The sequence below is a fragment of the Schistocerca serialis genome, chromosome 4, assembly GCF_023864345.2.
Source record: "Schistocerca serialis cubense isolate TAMUIC-IGC-003099 chromosome 4, iqSchSeri2.2, whole genome shotgun sequence".
Lineage (NCBI taxonomy): Eukaryota > Metazoa > Arthropoda > Insecta > Orthoptera > Acrididae > Schistocerca > Schistocerca serialis.
Window position 1 is genome coordinate 767,618,892 of NC_064641.1, and position 5,977 is coordinate 767,624,868.

The window sequence follows — 5,977 nt, forward strand, 5'->3', positions numbered from 1 at the left end:
ATTTAATGTGATACGTGACAGACTGTATATACATTGCTCCGCAATCTCGAGGACGGTTTGGAAAAAAAAAATACATTAGCAACTCGATGGAAATGTATCAAATTGCGGGAGCGTGCTACCCGAAAGAGAGGATGTGGTCGATACGTTTTGTTCCGTTCACACCGGCATATCGGCGGCAGCGTTGGCGAGGTGCCAAGAGCGTAGGGACTGGACCTACGAGGATTGGGGCCACGTGCTCTTCTCGGCTGAGAGCAGATTCATTATGAGTAGTCAAATTTGGACGTATCCTCGTATGGCGAGAGGTGGGACACGTAATGCGACCAGGAACATTCTGGAGCTCTGGGTGTTACGGTGTGAATACACAAAATGTTGCAGGGGCGTATTGACCTCCAAATCTTCCAACGCGATTCACTCTTTTGTCAACATTATTGTAACACTGTACTCCTTCCCCGCGTGCGTTTTTTCGCGGTGCATTCGGCCTAACTTCATTTTTATGGATGATGTTGCACGACCGTATTGAACAGAGCAAGTGGAGGAGATCTTGGAATGAGAAGATAGTCTGCGAATGGACTGTCCTGCCCGTTCCCCAGACTTAAAGTCCATCGATCACGTATGGGGTGCGTTTGGGAGTCATATTACAGAACGTTCACATTCACCAATGACTGTCCAACAGTTGTCAGTGAGGCAGGTGGAGGAATGGAACGCCCTATCACAAAAACTCCTTACCAATCTTGTGGCCGACATGATAGCTCGTCGTAGAGCAAGCATTGCCTTTCGTGATGATTACTCTCCCTACTAAGAACCATGTCGCGCCCTTTGTAATGCCCAGGGGACCATCAACAATCGCGATGATTTCAATGTAATTACTGTCTCTGAACGACTGTTCGTCTCACTGCGTATTTCTTCAAGTTACCCTCTGTGCTATCCTGTAGTAGTTCTTTCTATGTATGGTCCAAATCTCATAGAGCTATGCTACTTGGCAGTGGCACTCATACGAAAGTTACTTTCGTCCGTATTTGACACCAGTGTAGGATTACGACAGCGGCCATCATCCTTCTTCCTCCATTTCTTACGACCTTGGCATACAAAGGCTAGAACATGCTCTCTAATACAAAAAACACGGTGCGCCACGAAGGAATTATCTGAATGGGTCGCAAATCGTAGACATAATGTACGTGTACAGACAAACAAATGATTACAGTTTCACAAAAATTGAATAATTTATTCAAGAGAAATAGTTTCACAATTTGAGGAAGTCAATAACGGGCTGATCCAACTCTGGTCCTTACGCAAGTAGTTGCTCGGCTTGGTATTGGTTGATAGAGTTGTTGGATGCGCTCCTGAGAGATATCGAGCCAAATTCTGTCCAATTGGCGTTTTATATCGTCAGAATCATGAAGTGATTGGAGGGCCCTTCCGGTAATGCTCCACACGTTCTCAGTTGGGGAGAGATCCGGCGACCTTTTGGACCAAGCTACGGCTTGGCAAGCAAGAAGGCAAACAGTAAGAGCTCTCGTCGTGTGTGGGCGGGCATTACCTTCCTGAAATGTAAGCCTAGAATGGCTTGCCTTGAAGAGCAACAAAACAGGGCGTAGAATATCGTCGACACACCGCTATGCTGTAAGGGTGTTGAGGATGAGAACCAAACGGATACTGCTATGAGATAAAATGGCAGCCCAGACCATCCATCACTGCTGGTTGTCGAGCCTTATGTCGTGTGACAGTCAGGTCGCGCCACCAGGGCGTCTCCGGACACGTCTTCAGCCTGGAATCTCATTGATCAGCGTAGGATTGTCTTCAGTGGTGAGTCTCGCTTCGAACAGAGCCCCGATGACCAGCGAAGCTCTTTCTCTCGAATAAACCGTCCAATTTTTCTGAAACTGTAATCAGTTTTTCTCAGAGTGTACGATCTGCCAACACTATATCACGAACGATCGTTGCTGGCCACAACGGTGTGTGTTACAATAACTAATACGATGAGTTACCGATAATGACTTCGACTCTCCACTTTTCCCACTGTGCAACGAAATTAAAAGGTAGAGGAGCAGACAGGTCGCTTCAGGATAACTCTGTTAGTAAACGAAGAGCGGTCGTCCCTTGTGCCGGCCCTTGTGCCGGCCGCCCGGCTGGGGATTGTTCAGATGTGTGTGAAATCTTATGGGGCTTAACTTCTAAGGTCATCGGTCCCTAAGCTTACACACAACTTAACCGAAATTATCCTAAGGACAAACACACACATCCATGCCCGAGGGAGGACTCGAACCTCCGCCGGGACCAGCCGCACAGTCCATGACTGCAGCGCCTGAGACCGCTCGGCTAATCCCGCGCGGCGGCTGGTGTTTAATGACGGTGTGTAGCGGGCCGGCGGTCACGTGACTGCAGCCGTCTGCTGTTGGAGGGCACCGAGCAGCCTGCGGCCGCGGGAATCGCTGCTTTCCCAATAGCACCGACAGCAGGGGATCTGATGACGACCGACACCGACCGAAAACGGCCGATCTTTTCAAATTAGTTCGTGTGCGATGTTACAAGCGGAATGAGCCTACTTATCATCACCGATTTCTTCCAAATTCGTGGAAACATCATCGAGATGAGCTTTCGGAGCCGAAGGCCCACACGTTGATGACTTCACAACACAAAGCTTTACGCCTCGCCTGGGCCCGTCAATACAGACATTGGACTGTTGATGACTGCAAACAAGTTGTCTGGTCGGAGGAATCTCGTTTCATATTGTATCGAGCGGACGGATGTTTACAGGTATGGAGGCAACCTCATGAACCCATGAGGTAATGGTGTGGGGCGTGTGCAGTTGGAGTGATATCGGACCCTGGATACGTCTGGTTACGACGCTGACAGATGACAAGTACGTAAGCATCGTCTCTGATCACCTGCAGTCATTCATGTCCATTGTGCATTCCGACGGATTTGGGCAATTCCAGCAGGAATCGTTCGAGTCCTCCCTCGGGCATGGATGTGTGTGTTTGCCCTTAGGATAATTTAGGTTAAGTAGTGTGTAAGCTTAGGGACTGATGACCTTAGCAGTTAAGTCCCATAAGATTTCACACACATTTGAACATTTGAACAATGCGACATCCCACACGTCCAGAACTGCTACAGAGTGACTCCAGGAACACTCTTCTGAATTGAAGCACTTCCTCTGGCCACCAAACTCCCCGGACATGAACAGTATTGTATGGGATGGCTTGCAACGTGCTGTTCTGAAGAGATCTCCACCCCTTCGTACTCTTACGGATTTATGGACAGCCCTGCAGGATTCATGGTATCAGTTCCCTCCAGGACTACTCCAGACATTAGTCGAGTCCATGCCACTTCGTGTTACGGCACTTCTGCGTGCTCGCGGCGGTCCTACGCGATATAAGGCAGATGTACCAGCTTCTGTGGGTGTTCAGTGTACTTTTCCTCTCGATTCTCTTAGTCTTTAATACACCAACGTCATACCTTTCACGATTTTGGTCTAATTGTAAATCGACAATACAATTTAAAAAATGTAATTTGAAAAAACGCTTACATGTTCTCATGGTTCACTTGTATCTATAAACGCCATCGACGAGACACTTACGGAAACAGAATTTATAACCGTCTACGATAAACAGTTTCTTGCCCTTTTCACTTGTCATTATTTCAACCTCAATCGCTCACACACAGCGCACTGACTTCTCTCAAGCCTATGTGATATATCTGTGCGGGGGTGGAATGGATTACCGAAGCGCCGGTAGCCGAAATTTAGGGGAATCAACACGGATGTTATTGTTCGGCGAACCAATCATAAGTGGAAATCAGTTAATTCACTGTTCGACCGCATGGGACGTAAAACGGCAGCAGCGGCCGAAAAATTACACGACTGTAATCCGAGGGTCTTGGGATAGTGTACGTCTGCGGAAACCTTTTTCATTTTAAATTATTACGATACGTACACTGCAAGTAAACCGAAAGAATAATTAATATACTGTATCTTTTAATATTTTCTGAACAGGGATGAAAAGAAAGGCAAAGGAAAATCTGTGGTTGTAAGTAAATTTCCAAGAAAGGACTGTACTTACTGCGTCCACGAGGACCCCACAGATAACTGTTCAAGACGGTATTGTAATTAAAGTGTCCAGTACTTCGTATTGCATTAGCCATATTTTGATTTTGGAGCTGACTGCGTCAGAATAAATTGCACTGTAGACCACCAGCTATCCTCGCTAATATCTGGCGAAATTTTGCGTTGTGCGATGTGTACTGCTTGCTAAACTGTGCGAAGAGAGAGAACCTTTCATGAATGTAATCGAGATTTGTTTTTAATACGCTCATGTTGGGGAAAAGAAATGGAAACTTCTGGGTCTTCTAATTGACAAGCATATAATGGACGAGAAAGAAGAGGATTATTTGTTCCAGACTTACGCGGAGCGCAGAAAAACAGTCAGCAATGTGTTTTTGACACTGCGTAAGTTTCCAGATTTTCCTCCTCGGCATAGAAACCACTTGTAGCTTTTAGAACGTTTTGTATCCCTTTTGCACACGAACTTAACCTGACTTGCAACAACTGCTTCGCTAGAATGCAGCGTACAACTCATTATTCTCGCCCAGAACCAGTTGGTCTACCATGCCCGACGTAAAGCGCTGGCGCACTACGCACTGCGCTCTTTCGGAAACTCTTTCAGTATTTTGTCACTGTCGTGGGGATGACTTGCAACACCGGGCGCATTACGTACTACGTGGCACGACACTCCTGCACGTAGGAAAACCTGGCTTAATACCTGCAGGCAGGTCGCAGAGTCGCGTCTTGCACGCGATACTGGACACTGGCCAGGGATGTTCTAAGCGACGAGAGCGGTGTCGTGAGGAGAAATGTGCATAGCTGAAACGGCGAGTGATTAAAAAGTTACTATAAAACAAAGTGAAAAATCAGTAACATACAGGGCGTTCCAAATTCCGTTGCCCAATCTAGCAGGGATGATACTGGAGGGAAAAACAAATATACTTCGTAAAGCAGCCATGTGTAGGGAACCAATATTACGTGAGCTCTGAGCATGCTTATGTAATAGGTGAGTGGGGCAGATAAAAGTCGTTGTGACTAACGTTGTTACACGAAACGTTAGTTTTAGGTACGTAGTGTGTTGTGATGTCACACTCGTCGACACTGCGTCAGTTAACAGCGGGTTGCACTAGTGCCTGCATGACAGTTGCAGTGTCAACATGGAGCGCTACACGTGGGGAGAACTGCGAGACGTGCACTTTGTTTACGGTGCGACTGAGGTCAATAGTCGAAGAGCCCAGCGAATGTACCGCGAACGTTTCCCAGCACGCAGATGACCACATTATCGCACACTTACTGCAATCTACGCTCGACTAGGAAATTCCGTCCCGTTGATGGTAGCCAGTGCTAATGCGTACAGACCACGAACGGTGCATTTACCTAACTGATAACTAGTTGAAACCCTCAGCTGCCGACAGGTGTTGCTGACATACCTCGATAGGGGCAGCTGAAATTGTGTGCCCCGACCGGGACTCGAACCCGGGATCTCCTGCTTACATGGCAGACGCTCTGTCCATCAGAGCCATCGAGGGCAGAGATGAATAGGGCGACTGCAGGGACTTATCCCTTGCACGCTTCCCGTGAGACCCACATTCGCAACTGTCCACAATCTACATACGTAATGTACCTAATACATATTTGCCCATGCACTCATTACACGCACACGCTAATGTGACGATTCTCGTAAGAGTTCGGGCAAAGTGTGCGCATTCGCACACACGAAGGTCAATGGCTTGGTAGCCTTTAACTATATATATGAAGATATTAACTGTTCTCGAAATTGGTATCTGTTCTCTCGAGAACAGTTACTATCTTCATATATACGTTTACCTAACATTGTGGAAGACGTGCTGTTACACTTTGAGAACAATTCAGAGACAAGTGCGCGGTCGGCCGCTGTGACCGAGCGGTTCTAGGCGCTTCAGCCCGGAACCGCGCTGG

At 47.4% G+C, this 5,977-nt stretch overlaps 1 non-coding gene across 1 annotated transcript; it reads right to left on the minus strand.

Moving 5' to 3' along the window:
- Window positions 1-5,494: 5,494 nt before the first annotated feature.
- Trnat-ugu (transfer RNA threonine (anticodon UGU)) lies at window positions 5,495-5,569 on the minus strand. Its single transcript has one exon. It is a non-coding gene; the product is annotated as a tRNA-Thr (tRNA).
- Window positions 5,570-5,977: the final 408 nt, after the last annotated feature.